This window comes from Equus przewalskii, chromosome 20, assembly GCF_037783145.1.
Source record: "Equus przewalskii isolate Varuska chromosome 20, EquPr2, whole genome shotgun sequence".
Lineage (NCBI taxonomy): Eukaryota > Metazoa > Chordata > Mammalia > Perissodactyla > Equidae > Equus > Equus przewalskii.
Window position 1 is genome coordinate 35,295,654 of NC_091850.1, and position 22,965 is coordinate 35,318,618.

Consider the following 22,965-nt stretch of genomic DNA (forward strand, 5'->3'; position numbering starts at 1 on the left):
CCCTACTCATTTTGACCCCAGGACTCTTCCTTTCTAGTACCTTTCAATACTTACACAATTCTCCTTTTGAAATGCGTGGAGGAATCTGCGTTGTCACCTCATCACTCATAGGCCATGGGAGACAACAGGTCATATTCTGGAGATTCTCATGGCCTAAACATGGCATGCTACATTATATCTGCCCACCCAAGCTCTGTGTGGGGCATGCTTTTGTGTAGAGTCCTATTAGAGTTCTATGCAGGGTGTATACCATGTTCTCTCTTGCTTTCAGATTCTTCCTGAATCCTTCTGATGTTACTAATATCTCATCTTTCTCTTCTCCATTTTTAGCCAGGGTTTGGGGAGACTTACATCTCCTCTTAGGGTCCTTAGGAGGATCTTTACCCTAATCTCATCTCTGCTTAGTCCTCCAGGTTTCACTCTGTTCCCAAGATTCTGAATGTCATTTTCCTTTCCCATGTGGCAGAACTTTACTTCTTCTCCTACTTTTTACTCTAAGACTTAGGTAAAAGCTTCACCCTGAGTTCTCTAAACCCCTTCCTCTCTTTATAAACAACTAAAATAAACAAAGAGCCTCTCATTTTTTTCTGATGAAAGTTTTAGATTTCACAGCTATTTTCGTCTAAATTGATGTCAACAGTTTGTGCCAGGAATTGAAAGATGATCATTCTCCCCTGTGTTCTGAGTTCTGATCTCCTCTGGAAAAGTTTGCCTCCACCTCAATGGATGAGTGTGTCGGAACCACAAGATTTACCAGTAATAAAATATGTTATTCAAGGAAATATGTTATAATAAGTATGCATATATACATATATATTATATAAATATGCAAAATATGTAATAATGTATCTAACATTATATAAATATGCAAAATATGTAATAATGTATCTAACATTATAATTTATACATATATAATATTTAACTTATGTACAATATATATTATGCATTTCTTTTGAATAATATATTACTCAAAGGAAAGCTAAGCAAGCTTTCATTTTGAGAAAGATCTTGGCCTTACTGAAGCCTTTTTCTTTTTTTTTTTAATTGAGGTTACATCAGTTTATGACATTATATAAATTTCAGGTGTGCGTCTTTTTATTTCAGCTTCTGTATAGACTGCATTCATGTTCACCACCAAAAGTCTAGTTGCCGTCCATCACCATGCACGTGTGCCCCTTTGTCCCTTTCACCCTCTCCCCAGGTCCTTCTCCTCTGGTAACCACCGATCTGTTCTCTGTGTTGACATATTTCTTTGTTTACCCTGGAAGGAATCTAACACTGACTGAATTCATCCACTTGGGAAGGGTCTCTGGATTTACAAGGTGACCAAGACTGGCTTAAGGTTCCCCTCAACTTCACTAAACTTTAGACACGCTTCTTCCTGACTCTGGGCCCCAGATATCCCTGTTCTTAAAGCATTTACTTAGAAAACTTGTCAACTGTTTTCTGTCTCTTTGTGATGTAAATTTCTTAAAAAGCCTGTTGTCAGTTTTGCAACCCAGTAATGCCTTTCTCAAGGACCTGGGAATCACTCCTTTGTAATGTAAACTTTAAAGGAGATAGAATCTCTGTCTCTTAATCTCTGTAGGAGAGTAGAAACCTAAATTCTGCGGGTCAAGATGGGGCACATTGCTCCAAATTCTAAAGTGAAGACACAGAAAGTTTACTTTTCATTTGAGTAAGGTCAGTTACTCAAATGGCCTATGACCTCCCCCTGCCTGCTGCCTATCCCCCCATCCCACATCCCCATCCCATATCAGCTCTTAAAACATCTCCAGCTTTTTAAGTGTCCAAGACTTGATCTGTGCTCTCTCCCCTATTGCTGGCAGTAAAATCAGCTTCCATCTTCTCATCTGTCTCATGTCACATTTTTCCTCAACAAGGGTCAGGCTATGGAAGTATATGTGAAAGCTGGTCTCTTGTAGGGAATGATTTCTATCAGATAGTATTTCAAAAGGTAAGGTTTTGTCTTTCTCCTGAGTAGAGTCTATGTACCCATGAAGCCAGGTACAAGAGAGTTACTGTAAATATTCAATAACAACATTATTACCTTTCCACCTTGTTCCCAACACAGATACAGAGGAAAAGAAATTAATCTTCCTAATTTGCTGTTTTCTTGTTTAACCTGAGAGGTGACTCAAAGGTCACCAGGATTTATGAGCTCGTTTTGCAAAAAAAAAAGAATGCCTTTAAAGAAGTTGCAATTACTAGATAACCAGCCCCCAGCTGCTGTTGATGCCCAGAAGCCAGGTTGCCCAAAGGTTTATCTGGAGTGAAAGAAACAAGGATTTCTCCTTTGTTTCTCCAAAGCTCTTCCTCCCCAGCTCCTTAAGTCTATAAAACCACCTGCTTTCTTCTTTTATTAAGGCAGATTTGAGAGAACTGATCCTCCTGCCTTCTCGTTTTGGTCAATTCAAATAAATCTTTCTCCATCACCAAGCTCCAATGTCTCTGTGATTGGCTTATTGCCCATCTGGCACATGAACTTGAAATTAAGAGTCTCAGCATCTCACATTCTTCCTGAGTCAAACTACATGCTCAAATCTTTTCATCAAAATCTGGACCTTTTTTATTAGAACCTTTCTCTTTATAAGTGGGACTGGGCTAGATTCTCAAAGAAATTTACCTAGTATCTCAACTATGGTGGTGTTTCAGTTTCACTGTAGGACAATTAAGAAATTTATTTTTGTTTGCTTACAATGAGAATAATTAGATGCAGATCTGTACTCATCAAGGAATATTCTTTGGTATTTAAAAATGTAGACATAATTATATAAATAATTTTAGTTGCTAAGATTATGAAATTATAAATAAGAGTTATAGAATGTCAAAATTTGAAGGGATCCTTAAGCGGCATTTTTTAAAAAGAAATTTCTTATATTGAGGCACTAATTTGTGTGATCTCTCTTGGCCAGGAGTGTGTCCACATAAGTACCTTCAGTCCCTAGAAAGTAGCTAATGTGTTCAAGGCACTGTAGATGTTAAGCAAACAAATATGCTCTAAATAGCTTCCTCTGTAATTTTCACCCACTGGTCCTTGTTAGAACCCTTCAGACTATGCATATCAAATACACTCCCTTTTCCAAATGATGGTTTTTTAAAATATTTGGAATATATTATCTCCCTACTTCATGCTGCCTGCTTAGCTAATCCTTCCACTCTTCCTATTCTTTCCCCAAAGAAAATTGCCTTTTCTCAAAAGTGGTATCCATATAGTCCTTTAAATAACCTTTATAAGATTGTTATTTAAATTATTTTATGAATACTGTCCTAAATGGAATGTCCTAAAATTTCCCATTATCATTTTTAAAAGGTAGTAGTCAAAATTAAGTGTAACACTCACTTATTATCTAAACAGAAGTATCTGAACAGAAATAACACATGCTCAATAGAATTCTGTTTTATTTCAGACTGAGCTTGAGTGATTAGCTTTCTTGAAAGCCACATCACAGGCTAACACATGCTGAATTTACTGTGCTGTGAATCACTTAAACATTTTTGTCACATGCTGATGTTAACTCAGTACTTGCATCATTTGCAATTTGGATCTAACTATGGTATCTTCCACGTGTGCATCTCTACTATATTTCATTTGTTCTATTCAGCCCATCATTATAGGTTGTACAGATGATTTCTGGATTGCAATTGTTCTGCAGTGCATTCAGTAACCCTTTAAGCTTCCAGTGACCCATAAATTTAATGAATATATGAGCTTCCTCTCCATGTGTTCATCCAAGATACCGATTAAAATGTTGAACAGGATACCACAAGAGACACAGTTCCAAAGCCTCTATCCAAAATGATATCAGTCTTATAATCGTTTTTGGTATTTTTATTTTTTAATGACTGATTAATGTACCTAATTAATGGTCCTTGCATTTAGACCATATAATAAAATGCATGCAATGGCATATTGGCAATAAACAGTGAGAACATTTCTTTTATTAAAGAGATAAGAAAAATGATGCCTGTTACTTATTCCTTTTGTGACTTCTATAGAGGATCTAAAAGCAAAAGTAGAAAGAGTAATGCCAAAGTTTAATAAAATATATGTCTGTTGCTCACTCTGATCTGTGGTCCCTGACTAACCTGGATTTATATCAATGGTTATATGCACAGGGAAATATATGCATTTTGGGTGAATAATTTTGTTTACACATATCAGAAACTTCTCATAAGCTTCACAACGTCATAAGATTCACAATGCGGTTTTAATCTTTCCTAAAACGCTTATGTTTCTTAAAGCTTAAAAGTAAATACAGTCTCCCAACATCATTATAGCCAAGGTGGAGAAATTCTGATATTTATAAAAAGCACCAGATGAGCAAAAGTGATATGGTACAGCTAAGGGAAGAGCAAAGTACCAATAGATATTAGAAAATAATCTTAATTCTTTATATAGTCTGCTTTGGATATAGTTGAAATGGATATTGTGCTCTGTCTTCCCCCTTGTAACGCACTTTGAACTTTGGCAAGCCTGCATTAATGTCTTTATCACTTACTCTGTGACTTTGGACCGTACTTGAGCTTTGTAAGCTTGGGTTTTCTCACCTTTAAAAGTAGGGTATTATTGTGTAGGGGTAGATATATGTGTGTATATGTATAATCTATATAAAATATTAAAATATATATATTTTTATAAAGACCTGCCTTATAAAGAGTCGTGACCATAAAATGACAGAATGGAGGCTGGCCCAGTGACACAGTGGTTAAGATCGCACATTTTGCCTTGGCAGCTTGGGATTCACCAGTTTGGATCCCAGGTGCAGACACGGCATTGCTCATCAAGCCATGCTGTGGCAGGAGTCTCACATATAAAGTAGAGGAAGATGGGCATGGATGTTAGCTCAGGGCCAGTCTTCCTCAAAAAAATAAGATTAAAAAAATGATAGAATGCGTGTAAAGTATATAACACAGCAACAGGCATATGGTACCTATTTTTCAATGTTTTATGTTCTCAGGGATTTGTGTTGTTTCAAGGCTGTTTCATGCCACCCTTCTTTCTTTCCAGTTATAAGAGGGTAGGGCCCAGAATCATCCTCCTTATTTTGCTAACTAGTCAGTGTTTAGAAAGCAAAGGAAGCGTTAGGAGAAAGCCAGGGTAAAGTGGGCATGGGCCAGGCTTCTTAGGCTGTTCATGGATTAAGGAATGTAAACCCTAAAAGTGATTGAAATAATCCACAGTGTTCTGGATCAGGTAAAGAGCTAAGGCTAAATGGTGATTCCCTTGGCATATGTATATGCTGCTTGGAGACTGAGAGAGGGAAATGCCTGGGGCCATGCATTTGCCACAATTAATTCAATAAAAGGTGCTATAAAATGGCTGTAGTGGCCAGGTCTTTACTCAGAGAAGCCAGGCAAGAACTGAATCATCTGAATTACTTAATCCTGTACTAAAAGTCTTGATGTTTCAGTATATAAATGATTAAGATTTCATAAGCCCTTACCTTTGACTTCTGAAAGAATGATGCTGCTCAAAGGGCCCATAGATATCATTCTACATTATTGTACAACCCCAAATCTATAGAACTCTAACCATTTCCAGTTTTGTGAATCCTGTTCTTTATATATTTACCTTGCTGCTCTTCAGCGATAATGGATTTGAGACCTAAATAAAATATGGAAACCTCTTTTTAAAATTCTAAAATTGAATAAAAGTATAAATAAAAAAATAAAGTTTATAAAAATCACAGTCTAAATATAAACTTTGTATAGTTTATGTGTTTCAGCTTAAATATTTAAGCAGAGTATATATCTCTAGCTAATTTCTCAATTTTTCATTTACAAATGAACAATGATTCAAGCCAAACTAGTTTCCTCTGGTCTGAGTAGTTTCTTATGTGCTTATTATTTTTACTTTTCCATCTTGAATACCAATGGAATGTGAAATATTATGATTTAAACAGCACCTTTCAATATGTCACTGACAAAGACATCTGTTAAATTCAATGAATGATTTGAGTTTAGTATTTGGAAGGCATTATCTTGCCCTTTAGGAATCACAGTAAAGAATCCCCAAACATTAAGCCCTTCCTTAACTATTTTATAAAACAATTGAGATGAAAGATATGACCGTGTGTAGAGTTAAAATAAGAAATTTCTTCCTGTAGATAGGGTGTGCTACATGTTTCACAATATTTCCGTCATTTACCAGGAGCGATTGTGGAAATATTTGGATATTGTGTGTAGAGCATGCTTTAGATTATAAGACGTTAATTTAAAACGGTGAAAATGAAAACTTTAGTTCATTTGTTTATTCATGTAGTCAACAAAGTGTATTTGGCTCTTACAACACAAATAATTGTTTCTATATTTGCTTCTTCCTCCAAAGATTTTTCTTAATCTACTGTTCTTTTAAAGAAGAGAGATGTCTGATTTATACTCTTATCTCCAGAGCATGAAATAGGGCCTGGTTCATAGAAGATGCTCAGTTAACACTAGGGGAACTAATTAAATGAGTACACAAAGAGAATTTCAAAATATCTGACTTTTGCACACTACAGGATTGTTCTAAGTGTCGTAGTCAAATGAGATCCTATATTTAGAAATTTGGTAAATGTAAAAGCGCTATACAAACGTAAGAGTATTATTATCATGAATACAGATGCATTATTTTTTATTTCCTAAAACATGCAGGTGGGTGCTACCTGTCTTTAGGAAGGTCAAGAGCAAATCTTTACAGTATTTTTTTCTGCTGTCCTATAGAACCAATACAAGCTATACTCTATGACTTGCCAGCCTGTACCCTATAACCAGGCAAACTTAGTTTTTATGCACCTCACATATTCTGCCCTCTTCCACCTCTGTTCCTTTACTTAAATTGTCCTTGACATTTGGAGCAAACTAATCCCCGCATCTTTTCCATTCTGCAGTCCTATCTTCTGTAAGCACTGAGCTGAAATTTTACTTATTCAGAGAGCAGTCCCTCATTAACCCAGGCCCACAAGCCTTCCACTCCCTCATCAGAGAGAACAATCAATTCTAATTTACATGCATAAGACTCTCCGGCCAGTGGTGCTTTGGGAAACCACAGTTTTGTCTATCATGGTTTTGAGAAAACACTGAATTATATTTGTATACCACAAATTTCAAATCTGCAGTTTTCATGTTTGGTTCATTTTGGCCCTCTTGAAGGATCAGGAAAAATTACATCTTTTCCTCCTGCCCTGACTCTCATGTGAATAGGCCTGTGGCAGATACTACAAGGAGAGATGATCTAAGATCTGTTAGTTTTCTAAACACTCAGTAAATGCTTAGGTCTAAGCCCAGGATTCATTCCTTTAAATGGATGACGGTTCCTTTGAACTTAATGTACATTTCTGGTAATTAATAATATAACAAGGGAAAGTGTGAGTGCAGAAAGCATGCTCTATTGAACCACTAAGACCAAACCACCTCACTCAAGGCATAACAAAGCATAGACGGAGAATTCATCTTAAAATCATGACACTAGGGCCAGCCCAGTGGTGTAGTGGATAAGTTTTCACACTCTGCTTTGGTGGCCTGGGGTTTGAGGCTTTGGATCCTGGGCACAGCCCTATGCATAGCTCATCAAGCCATGCTGTGGTGGCGTACCACACACACAATAGAGTCAGATTGCCACAGATGTTAACTCAGGGCTAACCCTCCTCACCAAAAAAAAAAAAAAAAAAAAAAAAAATCATGATACTGAAACTCTGAGGAGGTCATCAGGGCTATTTCTGAAGCAAGCACATTCTAAGAATTTTTATTACCATTGCAGTATTTTATGTGTGTGTATGTATAAATATGTATATATATATATATATACATATACATAGATGTAAATGTACATTATAAACATTAAACATGTTTGTATATATAAATATGCAAATTATATACTTTGGTCTTTTTTGAAGTTTTCTTTTCCGTGGATAATCACTATTTTATCAAAATTGCTTCTGTTTGTTTTTGTCTTTCTTTCTGTGGCCCTTCTTAGATGTCTGGCGATCCTTAGCTATATTTTCATATTTAAAACAGGGCATTAAAAAGTTGATTGGGCATCTAACCAGGATGTGGGGGTTGTCAATAGTGGTCTTCACTGCAGGATTAATCGGCTTAAAGAATCCTCAAGAAACGATGCATTTAGGATTATTGTCAGGATCCCTCCAGCAATCTTAGGAGCTGAGCCAGAGAAGAGATATGGAGTGAAAAATGGCCCCAATTTTTCACTGTTCTCTCTTTCTGTATCCTGAGTAATATGATTCTGCACTTCATCTCCTTAAAGACGTAGACTCTATTCCCCACTCCTTGAATCTGGCCTGAATTTGTGACTTGTTTTGGCAAATAGAATACAACAGAAGTGATGGAAGCTAATGGCTCTTTATCAACACAGCTGGTCAGAGCTATCTGTAGTAAAATGCAGAATTTTGTTTTAACATCATTCAAAAAAATACTGCTCTAGGTGGAAAATCTTTCTTTTACACCATCATAATTTTGATTTCATTATTCATCATCTGACAAACAGCTCCTGTGTTTCCTGCTCTAGGGGTTGGCAAACATATCATGTAAAGGTATATATATATATATATATATGAAAAATATATATATACACACACACACACATTTTATGTAAAGGGCTGTATTTATATATAATATGTATATAAAATTTTATACATAGTATTTAAAAATATACGTACATTATATAAGATACATTTTATATATTTCATGTATATGCAATAAATATGAAATTAGAGCTCTTTACATAAAATGTGTATATATATACATTTACATAATGCATAAATATATATTTACAGAGAGAGAGAAAACTTCACAAAGTCAAAAATGCCTTAGGGTCCATGAAAATCATAATGTGGCCTCTGGGGGCAGATAGTAAATATTTTAGTCTTTGTGGGTCATTGGGTCTTTGCCCTTGTAGCTGAAAGCACCCATACACAGTACTTGAACAAATGAGCATGGCTGCATTTCAATAATATGTTACTTTGAAAACAGATGATAGGCTGGATTGGGCCTGTGAGTCAGATTGCAGACCACTGCCTTCATCCATCCATCCTACCTCCTTTCACTGTCCCAGGCTTCACTGGTATCTTCCTTCTTCGGCTTTCTTAAGTTTCATTGTCAATCAGTTTAATTGTTCCCTGGATTATACCCTTGTTCCTTTGCCCCTTGTTTACTTCCTTATTCTTTTTGTGCAAAACCTCAAACTGGTTAATACCAATTCTCTGTCCACCCCGTGCTCATGTCGATGCATCAGGCGTGGGTGATTCAGACAAAGAGGTCCCACTGTAAATTCACAACCTGTCCTACATTAAACATATGACCACAAACCCCTTGTGGGCCCTTAGTGCTACCAGTCAATTATACTGCATTTCCTCGATACAGTTCATCTCTCGCCTACATGTCTGTCTCACAACTTCTCCCTTATCCCCAGCACCTCTTCCCCATCTTCACCTGCCATTGATAGCATTTGGTACTTCACATGAGAAAACTGCGAGAGTTAGAACAGAAATTCCACTAATGAATAGATCCAGAGATTAACAACAATTAATTTACTCTTTCCTAGATCATCTTTGTCAGCATAGAAACATGCTGTTATTTCTGCCATAAAATATATATATCATATATATTCTCTTGATCTACTTCCCCTTCCAACTGCCCTCCTATTTCTTTGTACCAAACTTCCCCAAGGAAAAGATTGTATTTGCTTACCCTAGTAACTTCTCTTTTTGTATTTCCAATTATTCTTTTTCCTCCACTGCTTCACTAATGACCTCCAGCTGCTAAATCCAGTGATTTCTCAGCCTTCTCTTATATAAACCGTCTGCGTCATTCGACACTCTTGAAACTCTGCTTGGATTCCAGAACACCAAAATATTTTGATTTCCCTTCTATGTCACTGCTTACTGCTTTTAAGTCTCCTTTGCAATTTTCTTCTCTTCTCTCTCCAGGTTTTCATGTTGGAACGATCCGAGGTGTGGTCTCTGATCACATTGCTTCTCTGTGTAGAGTCGCTGCAGTCCACTGCGTGGACACAGTCTCATGACCTCACTTACCATCGATTTACCTTTCATTCCTAAAATTGCATCTTGGACTTGACCTCCCTCCCTTCTGAACTCCAGACTCACATATCTAACTGCCTACACAGCATCTCTTCTTAAATGAACAATGCGTATCTTAAACTCAGTGTCCAAAACAGACCTTTACAGACAAGTTTAAATCTTTGGTTTTCATTTAATTAAACGGGAAGTCATTGCAGGGCGTTACGTAGAGAATTTTATTAACAGGATACTGCAGGAGTCCAGGAAAAATGTGATGGTGATCTGCAGAGAGGAGTAGCACTGGGGACAGTGAGAATCGTTCAGACTGTGGCTAAATTTTGAAGTGTTTCTGGGGACTTGGGATATTGAGTGGCAAAGAAAGTAAAGAATTACTTCACAGTTTTTGCCCTGAGCAACTGGAAGGGTGGACTTGTCAGCAAATTAAACGAGAAATACAGTAATGGGCAAAGGTCTATTCAAGAACTCTCCATGTTCTGATCCATGGTTTCTAATCTAGCCTCTTATCCTTCTAATCTCTCATCACTCGCCTTCCATTTATCTTGGACTCTTCTCTGTGCCTTGAATTGGCCATGTATGTTTCTGTCTCAGTATTTTGCACTAAATATTCCATCTTCCTGGAGTTTTTCTTCCAACGATTCTCCTTGGTTAATTCCTTCATCCCTTTGGATATTTAATTGTCCTCTTCTTCATGCTACCATGAAAAACCTGGTTAATATGACAAACCAGTCCCTCTTTCTCCCAATTTCCTGCCAGCCCTTAACTTTGCTATATTTCCTTAACATTTATCATCTTATAATGTACACAAAATTTAGCTATCTACCATCTTTGTTTACTTTTTACCTCTCTATATGATAAGGTCCCTGAAGAGATGAATCTTGTCTGTTTCGTTCATTGATGTATGCCAAGTGCCTGACTAGCACTAGCCACTCAGCAAATATTTGTTGAATGAGTAAATTTAAACAGGTTAGAGGAAGAAAAAAATAAGATTAAAGATATAATAAATAAATTAGTGAATAATTGCCTTTGCTTTCTAACCTTGACTTTAGAGCTGGATATTAAGATATATCTTTTATGTACTTATTTATTATTTTTTCCTTTATATACAATAGAATGAAGCACCTCGTCTTATTATTTTATACAGTCATGCATCATGTAATGAGAAATGTGTCATTAGGCGATTTTGTAGTTGTGCGAAAATGATACAGCGTACTTACACAAACTTAGATGGTATAACCCACTACACACCTAGGCTATGGGGTACTAATCTTGTGGGACCACTGCTGTATATGTGGTCCATTGTTGACTGAAATGTAATTATGTGGCGCATGACTTTATATTAATTTGTTTCTATGTTTGCTTACTTTTTCGCACATGCACTATCGTGTAGCCTTTGGGGTTACTTTTCTGCCTCAGAAGAATAGATAATGATAATTACTAATAGACTACGGAAGAGAAGAAAAATTTAACAACTCAAGTTTCATCATTAAAGCTTTATACACATATGTTTGTAAAATATGGATTGCTATCTGTCATCAGAAATATTAAAGTGACAAAATACTATTGGTGACAATTCACGTTTTACTTAGTATGCAAAGCAAACACAGAAAATAGCTCCACTAGCTTTCAATTTGCTGCAAAATTACTTCAATCAAAAGGAAGACTGTCTTGATTTTAATTGACTTTATATTAAATCCAAAGTGCTATGTGATCCATAGTTCAGGTTACTAAAAATGAAACATGCTCAGATTCACTAAACAGTCAAGGCCATCTGATATTTCTATTTCTAACTGCAAATGATAAAATTGATACTGATGTACTCTGTGCTGCTACTTTAAAATGGTAGCTTTGAAAGCATTACATATGTTAAAACAAAAAATATGATAAACTAGGCAAAAAGGATAAAACAAAAATCCTCTGATTCTCTTTATCTCATTAATGCAATTTTCATCTCTCTTTCATTCATTAAATTTTGAATTGAGTTTTGAATTGAGATTGATGTGAAAGTCCTTTTTACACATTTCCTTCCATTTAGAATTTCAAGTTTGTCTTTAAAGATGACAATAAGAAGACTGCATGCCCTGCATTGGGAATAATCCTTCTGGGTAGAAGTGTGCCAGATGGGGGTGAATAAAGCTTCTATAAACCAAGTAACAAATCTATGTTGTCAGATCTTATGTTATAACATTCATACAAGGACATTCCTGATGTATAATAGTGAAATATCCATAAACAAAAATCTAGTTATCAGAGTCTTCTGTCATGATTTTGAGTTGAGGACTTTCTGTAATATTGAAGAAACATAGCTACCATTGATTTCATGTATGTTTTGCCTGAATCTTTTCAAGCTTTCAAGAGCTTGCAAATCAGTAGTTAGATATTAAGTAATAATCTAATAACCTAGCATCATCCAAATTATATCTAGCAACATCCAAATTATATGAGTGTGTACACAAAGACAGTGGAAGAAGAGAAGGAAAATAAAACCAAAGAAATGCTTCTATGCAGCTTTATACTTTTTATTCTGGAAAATGTTTTTAAAGTACAAAAATAGGTTAGTTTATTAAGTGTCAGCAATATGCTTTGTACAGTTGTTTGACTGATAAAACAATAAATTGTTTTCTGATAAAATCAGAAATTATATTATCTATATGTGCTAGTACACAATGAAATAATAAATACATCTATCTCACTTATGCACAAGTATACCAACTTCCTTAATAAATATCAGTAACATGAATTCTGAAATATGCATAAAACAACAATCAATGATTATTGTTTTTATCCCCAAGATTTCAAGTATTAAAGTTATATTTGCCACATTGAAAGATTAAAGAGGAAAATTATAAAATATTGTTTTGTGAACTAATATAAAGCATAATTCAATCAAATGTAGCATAATTTAAGAATAATTTTTTTTGCATACCAAGCATTTAAGGCATGTTCTTTATCTGCATAAAGATCTTCCAATAAAAACCTATGTATAGTTAATGATGCCATTTCAAATTCACTGGGAAGACTAGAGAATTTTTTTAAGTACATATAACATTTGAAGTTAAAAAGACAAAATATTATTAATTACTGAGGAACTATTGGTGTATATAAAATAGCATTGATAATTTATCATTAGAATCAATATAGAAGCTCAATGATATGGCTAAATAAAAATAAAGTACACTTAAATTCAACAGTTTCTATATCTATCACTGATGTCAGTTAGGAAGAAATAGTAATAAAATATTGTCACCTTGGAATAAATATTTTAAAAAGATGAGCTAAATTCTTTTTGTAGGGAAAAAATTACACAGCACTATGGCCAGAAAAATAAAATATATGCATACACATTATATATAGATTTCATATATACGTATTCCAAAAATACTACTAAAATGGATAAATGTGATTTATTCTTACAATAAAAACTCTCTAGTGATTGATTAACTGATTAAATTTTTATGTGACCTCATCAATATTTCTCAAATACTATAGTGCTGTGTGGAAAAAAGTTTCAAAAGTTAGTTACAATTAAATATTGTACTTTTGAAGGTGTACTGACTAGGAAGTTGTCTTTGAGAAGGTAGGAAGCAAGAATAACAGATTAAATAACCCTAAATGTCAGTGATATATCATCGTGTTTTTGTTCTCGTCACAGTTGTATGTATGTCAACAATGGGAAGGGAGCAGAGGTTCTGTTCCATACAGTCATTCAGAGATCAAGGCTCCTTCAATCATGGGATTCTGCAGCTTTTAGGGTCTTCTGCTTCTCTGGATTCAGCCTTCTAACGGTGGATAGAGAGTGGAGGATTTTCTGTGATATTTTCAATGGGCCTTGCCTTGAAGTGATGTAGGCTACTTCTGCTCACATCTACTTTGATACAGTCGGTCTCATGAAAACAGCTAAAGGAAAGACTAGGGAATATAGTCAAACTGTATGATCTGTAGGTGAGGGCAAATAAACTAAAATTGAATTATATACGAGACAATGCCATTTGTGGTTTTTTTAAATACATATATTTATAGTGTATATGCTTTAGTTTTAGTTTCCTAGTGCTGCTGTAAGAAATTACCGCAAACTTACCGGATTAACTCAACGCAAATTTATTATCTAGTTTAGAAGTCTCCTTGTCCTAAAATCAAGGTGTTGGCAGAGCTGTGTTCCTTTCTGGAGGTCTTATGACAGAATCCTTTTTTATTTTTTGCCCTTTCAAATTTCTGAAGGCCACCTGCCTTCTTGGCTTGTAGTCTTCCCTCCATCTTTAAAGTCAGCAGCAGGGCACCTTCAAATCTCTCTCTGACTCTGACCCTTCTTCTTGCCTCACTCACCACTTTAAAGGACACTTATGATTACATTGGGCCCCCTAGGATAATCCAAAGGTAATCTCTCTTATAAACTAACAGCTAATTTACAAATTTAATTTCATCTGCAACCTTAATTCCCATTGACCAGATAACATAACATATCCATAGGTTCCAGAGACTTGGGCATAGACGTCTTTGGGTGGTTGTTATGCTGCCTACCATGATATGTATAAAGTTATTGCCTAGTTTAAGTAATTTGTGATATTAATTGTCTCTCTGGATAGACCCCCATAGAATACTTCAACTTTATTTGCAATTTTATATTTAGTTTAAAAACACAGCTGTGGATAAAACATTACAAAATTATTATTGGTTGATTTTGGTGATGTGTTCATGGTTTGATATTAGCCTTTGAAACTTGCTGCATTTCAATTATTTGAAATACAAAATAGATCACATGTATATAAACATGAATGCAGTAAAATAATTACTGAGAAATAGTTCAATTAAAAGGAAGAAATGACATCTTTCTTCTAAGCATCATGTGTCTGTAAGTTTTAGTGTAAGGAAAAGAAAGAAAATTGAATGGGAGAAAAATAAAAGAATTATGAATTGTGCACAAAAAGTCAATCATTAAGAAAAAAGCCCATATGGCAGAAATATATATCAAATATCAATATCATCACAGAAAACATTAGAGGTTCAGTCAAATCAAAAGGATGGTAAGAACTATATAGTCATAACTTGAAGACAAAAATAGCAAGAATTTGACAGATTTGGGGCATTGTGACATGTATGAGAAACATCTACCTTAACTTTGAAATTTAAAGTTCCTCCTGAGGTTGAGGGAGGGGTCGTGTGGTGCCTGGGAAGAAAGGAGTTCAATTACAATCTGCACATATTTTTATCTCCAGCAGGAGGCTTTTGATGTGAGGTTGCCACACATGGTTTATTTTCTGTGAAGGGCAGGTCTATAAACAGAAAAGCTCCATATTAAGCCTTGGCAAATGCCGCTGCGAAGGGAGGAGGCCAGAGTAACAAGTAAAGTTGTTCCTGTAAAGACAGTATAAGCTTACGTCTCTTTGTACCAATGAAAATGATCTTATTGCAAAAGATGTAGAAAGGTAAGGTGAAGTGGAGAGGAAAGAAGGGGAGGGGAGTCAGTTGTAAGTTATCTTTAACTTAGTCTTTTATAAATTTTGAAATAACTGTAGCCTTTGAAAAATATTCAATAAATATTTATATCTTGGAGTGAAATATTATTCAGGTAATTTTTCTTTACAGATATATCATGGCATTTAGACATTTTATAGTCAGTATATCATGTTCAAAATAACTACAGTTTCAACGACCTCACAGGACAATTATGAAAAGTAATATTGATTTTTCTGTGATAGTTTAAAAAATGTCTTAAACCTCTTAGTTAAAAAACTACTTCTTTTGGTAAATTAACTAAGATAACTCTGGCTGCCTGTCAAGTGTTTAGTATTTCATAGTATGCTAGTGCTCTATGAAGGTACCTATAATGATACTCCTTAAATAACTATGACTGTAGTAGAAAGAGCTAGATTATGCTTGCATAATGGTTTCTTGAAAAGTGTGTATGATAGCTTTTCAGGCTCCAACTAACATCACTGTCTTTAATTCTGTACATTTTTAATGTCTTCAGTGCTTTTAAAAATTTAAAAGACTAAACAATATGATCAATTGAAGTAAACACTGTTTTCATAGGAATATATGTGTAGGAGGTGAGAAAGACAAATCCTCTACCCTCTGGGTCCTTCTGGCTGGTCTACAAATTAAATTGATATGAGACAGAATAACAGGAGAAAATCAAACAGAGTTTAATACACATACATGGGAGAAACCCAGGAAAACTGGGTAATTCAGCCAGAATGGCAGAAGCTGACCCTCAAATATCATCTTCAGCTAAAGACAAAGGAGGATGTTGTGGGTAGTGGTTTGGGGCTTCAGAGGGGAAGAAGGCCATTTACATGGAAATGGAAAAACAAATGTTTGATAGGACTTTGACAAGAGTGGGTTTAGCAAGGACCCTCATAGTCTGCTGATAGCCAGAGTTATCTATGGTGATGACCTGTCCTGGTGACAGGCCTTTTATCTTAAATTGTTTTAGGCAATTAGGGGGCAGGTCAAAGTTTCTTTCACAGTCTTTTATTCTTATAAATAATCAAGTCTGGGGCCAGTCCCTGTGGCATAGTGGTTAAGTTCATGAATGCTCGGTTTCAGCAGCCGGGGGTTCACAGGTTCGGATCCTGGGCACCGACATAGCATTGATCGTCAAGCCACGTTGTGGCGGCATCCCACATAAAATAGAGGAAGATTGGCACAGATGTTAGCTCAGCGACAATCTTCCTCAAGCAAAAGGAGGAAGATTGGCAACAGATGTTAGCTCAGGGCCTATCTTCCTCACCAAAAAATAAAGAAATGAATAAATAATCAAGTCAAAGGGACACATTTTGGGGTGGCCAATTCTGATCCCCCATACATGTCACAGTACAACTTTTTTAACCCCTTTTTTGGATTGTGTTATAAAAATAATATCAGTCTAAAAAGTAGGAGAGTTATCTTTCTATGTGCGGTCCAAATACCTGAGACACAGGAATGAATATGAGTACTAACCCTTTAAAGCCAAAAGGACATTTCAAGGAGGCCGTTGAGTTTCCTTCAACTCAGTTCATGTTTCATTTTCTTTTTGTCTTGTTTTATGCTTGGCAATATCACAATTGATTAAAAGAAAAACACATATTTTAAATTCTATTTCATAGCAGAAATTTTGTTACCAAAAACAAATTGGACCACATTATTCTGATTTTGAGGACCTAAGAAAGAAGACTTAGGACTCACAAATATGGTTAATTATTAATCTAAAGATAAAGAATGTCAGAGAGTATAAAAATAAAATAAAACAAAACACACATAAATTGTACGAATGGAGAGTGATAAATGGGTGGGGGTGTGATCCAAGCTAAAACCTGAAAAAGGTGAATAAAAGTGAGAGGAATTAATCTATGGGCCTGGATTCTCTCTTCTACCACTTGCAGTCTCTAGTAAGGGGCAGGGATTATTGCCATTTTATGCTGTGTGGTCAGTGGCACTTATCATGATTCACACCGTTGTTTCAGTTCTTTATGCCCAAATGCATCATTGTGGCTGCCTCTCTTTTCCCTACTTCTATTATTGCTCCCACTTTAACTTCTCCAATCCATTCTGGATGCAGCTGCAAGAGTGATGTTTTCTAAACTGTAATTAGGATTATGTCACTCCCTGGCATAAAGTGATTCAAATTCATGTTGCATCATATTTGTGAATATAGGCATACTCAAAACCAAGATAAATTTTTCAATTTATCAGCAGGAAATAAAAGCTGAAACTAGGAGCCTGCTGCATTCCAATTCCAGGAACAGGAGATGCATGTGGAGCTTGATTTCTGGTGGATAAGTGGCCTATGCATTGCGGGAAACCAAAGCCAGGCTCACAGCATGAAGCTAGTTGCTGAAGAGGCCCTTCAGCATCCAGGAACGAAGACCATAAACCATCTGAAGTTGAGTCCTATGACCAAGACTTCTGTGGATATTGCTCACCTGGGGCAGTGAGAGGAAAAGAGACAACCACTAAACCTCGGCTTGGGCCAGGCTGCTTTAGCCTTGATATCTCCCTAGTGACCCCTGAACAACTGTCTTAAGCTATGGGGCCCAAAGATGAGGTGAGGCAACCACAAAATCAGCAGCTGGGGAGAGGCGGGCATTGATAAAACAACAACAAAAGAAAACAAAGTAAAAGACAAAGAAAATGTGGAAACCAAACCTTTTATAATGAGCAATGGGCTGGCAAATACAGATTACAAAGCATATGATGAAAAATAATGGTAAAAAATATCAAAAACTCATTATTTATGAACTAAAGTAACTTGCAAAAGAATTCAATAGTAAAGAATCTGAAAATGACGTTAAAATAAGTGCATTTATAGTTCTTAAAGTGAAGAAAGGACAGATGCTTAAAGAGTACATAATGATAGAAATCAGGAAATGGCACCAAGGCAAAGAACCAAGTATGACTCTTTTGAAGGATGATAGGAAGATATGGCTGTGGTGGAGGGGAAGAAAAAAGACTTCTTACATTAGATCAGTTTTAGACTAGTCATAATCAAAAAGACTTGGTCATTTGGATATATCTAAGAATTCACTCAGAACATAACAAAGAAAGATAAAACAATAAAATAAAAGCAAAGCATAGATAGATGGTAGAGAGATTCTGAGACCCTATCAAACAATTAATGAGTGTGCTCAAGTTAAAGAACATAGACAATGGCACAGAAGCAGTTATTGCAGGCCTACTGCTAAGAATTGTCCTGAATTGAAGACTGGCATCTCTTCTCAATTCAAAAGGGCCAATGAAAGCCAAAAGCAATTAATTCAAACAAATCCACATGTCCAGACACACTGTAGTAAAACTAGAGCACACTGTGTATAAAGGAAAAAAATCTGAAGAGATATCAAAGAAACAATAATAAACAAAAAGCTAACCACAATGGCCTGCAAGGCCCTGGATGACTGGATCTTGAACGCTGCCCTGCTCCCCAGCCTTCTCTCCTGGTGCTCTACCCCTCAGGGTCTAGTCCTCTGCCGCATTGGCCTTTCTTTCATTTCCCTGAGTAAATCAGACTTTGTTTAACCCAATATCTCCCTCTACCCTATTTTCTCTGACATGATCATTCCTATTACCATGCTTCTCATAGTTAAGTTCTAGCGTCCCTCAGATCTCTGCTTAAATGTTGCCGTCTTAGAAAGAACTTTCTTGAGCAACGGATTCCAAACATTTTCTCATTCACACTGAGACTCATTGTCTCAGAGCATCCTCTCCTTTCCCTTCATTGCAATGAACAGAAGTTGCGATTATCAATTGTACATACATTTTTAAAAGATAATTTTAAGATTTAACTTGCGGTGAAGCACTTTCTACGGTTTTTCCAAAGGTGTGTGTTCTTTCTTTAGATGGATCTTTTCTCAATCTTGCAGGTTGACTCACGGGTGAATTCTTTCAGTAGTTATCACACACGCCTGGTTTCTCTCTTTTGTAGGTTATTTATTGACCACTAAATACAGCAGGAGACGTTTATATCAAGAACTGCATTTATGAGTCTGTCTCCTGCATGTCTATATTCTCTGCTATATATCAAACTGAAGATTTTAAAAGGAACTTCTCTCATATACCCTAAAAAGCTTATGTCAGTTTTCCTTGGGCTCCTGATTTTAACCAACAGTATGGCCAGCTGATTCCCTGATGCTCAAACAAGAAACTGATTAGCAGGTGTTGTTCTAAGATTTCTCTCCAGCCCTGTCCTCAAGCAGGAAATTTGTTGGCTTGTCTTGAAATCTGTCTTATGCGCTAGAAGGAGGATCCGGCTTGTAGCCTTTAGAATTAACCAGGTTCTTCTGCAGGTCCTCTTTTTCTGTACTCTGTCTTTGCCTTGGGATTCTTGGCTCATTATTGTACCTTTGCAGAATCAGACTTGTTCGGCCACTGACACTCTGGGCCTGATGCAATGCCATCCGAGTCCTCTCTTCCACTAACTCCTTTTTGACTTTGACCTAAAGGTCAGAGCTTCTTGCTCAGATCTGAGAGGAAGAGGGCTTTAGCGGGAAATCTTCTTGCCCCTGCCTTCTATATATTTCATTATTTCTCAGTGGTTTCTGTAGCTCCCTGCTGACTTTCTGACCTCTTATTGAATGTATCTCATTTGCAGAGACACAAGGCTTGCCAAGCTATGTTCTCACATGAAACATGTCATTATCTCTGATTCAGCTCTCAAGTGCAGGATTTTGCGAAGGAAAGCCCTGTTCTTCCAGGAAGATTATGGACGAAGTCTTTGATTTTCTATTTGTGGGCATATTTTCCTATTGTTGCTCCAGGTCTCTGCAACTTTATGAATCTACTTTCCTTCATAAAGTCCTAAGGATGCTTAAGCATGGAGATCGTACTCTGCTCTATGACTGACGTACCAAGAATCTCTTCTGGTTTGTGTGTCTGGAACTAGCTGGAAATAGCAAAGCTTAGACATTTCTCTCAGAGATGGGATCTGAGAGCTAAGTATGTAAATTTGTTGATGCCAGTGTGGCAGACTTAAGCCTTGTAATACTTCTTTTGAAGACCGGGTCCTTGGGAGTATAGAAGCGTGCTGCTCTAATTGAAGTCTGTGGAAAGATATTTCACACTCCCATGAAAATCTCAGATCTGCAGCCAGCCTTAGCAGACCATTTATTACTGTAACTCAGAAACAGCCGTACTAAGAATCCATTTCTTGGTGTGAATTTACCTTTGGGGGTTTTCCCTTTTTTATTTTTATTTTTTTAATTTTCTCAGTAATAGGATTACACTGTATTCATAAATCTTTTCCTTATTTTCTGCCATTCTGATTTTCATATATGACCTGCATTAAACTCTCCTGTTTGATTATAAATATCTTTCTGCCTTTTAAATGTCTATCTCTACAATAGACTTCATGTAGTAGAGACTATACTTTTTTAACAACTGATATCTACTATCTAGCACACAATAGGTGCTCAGTAATGATTTATTCTAAAAAGGAGGATACCTTGTGATTCTTTTCCATTCACATGACATGTTGGTCCATCTGTTTTTCAATTCATACAGCTTTACGTTGTACCATCCGAACACTTTTTAGTCTTTAACTCATTTGCAGAAAGGTCTGCTACTTCCTTACCTTAACTGAAATGAGTTGTTCCCTCAATTACAAGTGAACAATCAAATATTTGATTCAGGCTTCAGGCAATGCATTCCTAACAGAGACATGCTGTGATGGAGGAGGTTTAACTAACATTTCCCATCTACACCATGTTGACTCTTACTCATGACCATTGACTTCTGTTGCTTCAGTATATTTTCCAAAAAGCATCCAGAATGAACAGGATCATCCCTCATGACTCATTCAGTTAATATAAAAATCTAGTTGATTCCTGCCATTTTCCTTTCCACTCATCCTGATGGTGAAAGGAAAGGTGTAAAAGAAAGTTGACTAATATATGGCTGACTGTATAACTTATCACCTAAACAGGGACAATTTTCAGAGTCAAGGGCAGAATAAAATTAAATAAAATCATCTACTTTGGAAACATTTTTGTTTTACTAAAATATTAACTTATTATATTGGAGAATATAGTATTTATATTCAACATTTTCAATAATAAAATTATTTCTAAAACAGAAACACAACTTTGTCAGTGAAGTAAAAAAAATTTAATCATTTTTATCACGAGTGACAAATTAAGAATAAGATGAGTAGAGAAAGTACTCTCTATATTCATTTACATGACTCAGTTTCTTAGACTAATTGTCTCTAAAGCTTATTGCATTTTTCTTGATAACTCAATTTTTCAGTATGAATATATGTTTATTTTTCATAAAAGCACCAGCAATCATCTTCAAACTTGTATTTAATTATTGCAACATTTGAAATTGAGACACTCCTTTCTTTAAACTGTAATATTTTTCATTGAAAAGTAATTTCTCTAAAAGCGCTGAGCTGAAAACAGATTCTACTAATGGAGTATTTTCTTAAAGCTATTTTTTTTCCTGTATTTGAACATGTAAATATTTAAGTTCTGGCTTTTTCACAGATGCTGCATTTTTTCTGCATTGAGAAATCTTTCTTTGACAAACATTTTATAAAGTGAAACTCATTGAATAAGTTCTCTCTACTTATGATTATTAGCAATATTTTTTCTAGAGTTGCAAGCTGAAAAGCCAAAGCCCTGTTCAGTTTTATTCCATTTTCTTGCAGAACATCCATTGTCCCAATTAAAAAATGAGTGTTCTGGGAAAGTATTCTTCCAATAAGTTGATATATTCAAAATTAAGAATTAAACCACATACAATAATTCATCTCTCCTCATTTAATATTTTCAGGCCCTCTCTTGCTTTTATTGGGATAGTTGTAAATGTCTTCCTGTTTGAAAGACTTGTTTTCAATAATTGCAATTCACTAAAAGCTTCAAAAGCTGTGAAGCTCTTTTAACTGTGGAAGATTTTACTGAATATTTCAATCTGGTATTAAACTACAACTGAAATATATCTACTACCGTTATAGCATGTAGATTGATTTACAACATAGTTCTTCCAGGGTTAAACATTTGTAAAATCTGATTAGTGTCAGGCAGTAGAAAGAGAGAGGACAATTACATTTCAAACAAGTTTAAAGAGAAATTTAAGTTTCTGCTTAAGGAGGCAACACACTGACACCTATTGCTTCGTGTGGCATAGGTACAAAGAAAGCTTGGGACAGAATATGAGTGAATCACCTAGAACAGTCGTCATTTGATCTAAAATGATATGCACAGACATTTTATATAAACACTTGTGATAATATCTCTTCTGGGACATAGTCTTAAAATAACTAAGTTATCATTCTCTCCACAGATTTGTTTTCCTGGTTTTCACATGGTCAGGGTCCACATGACCACATTCTTACAGCTTTGATAATGGACGCAAATGTTGCCATTTTATTCCAGTTGTGTATTCATTACCAAATTTCTTTGGATATTGAAATCTAATATTTAAGTTTTCATTAAATGCACAGTTTGTCCTTGGAAGAGGT

General features: G+C 35.7%; 1 long non-coding RNA gene across 1 annotated transcript; it reads left to right on the forward strand.

The window, feature by feature from the left end:
• Positions 1 to 15,338: 15,338 nt before the first annotated feature.
• LOC139077853 (uncharacterized) lies at positions 15,339 to 20,811 on the forward strand. Its single transcript, XR_011530433.1, has 2 exons — positions 15,339 to 15,457; positions 17,706 to 20,811. It is a non-coding gene; the product is annotated as an uncharacterized lncRNA (long non-coding RNA).
• The last annotated feature ends 2,154 nt before the right edge of the window (positions 20,812 to 22,965 follow it).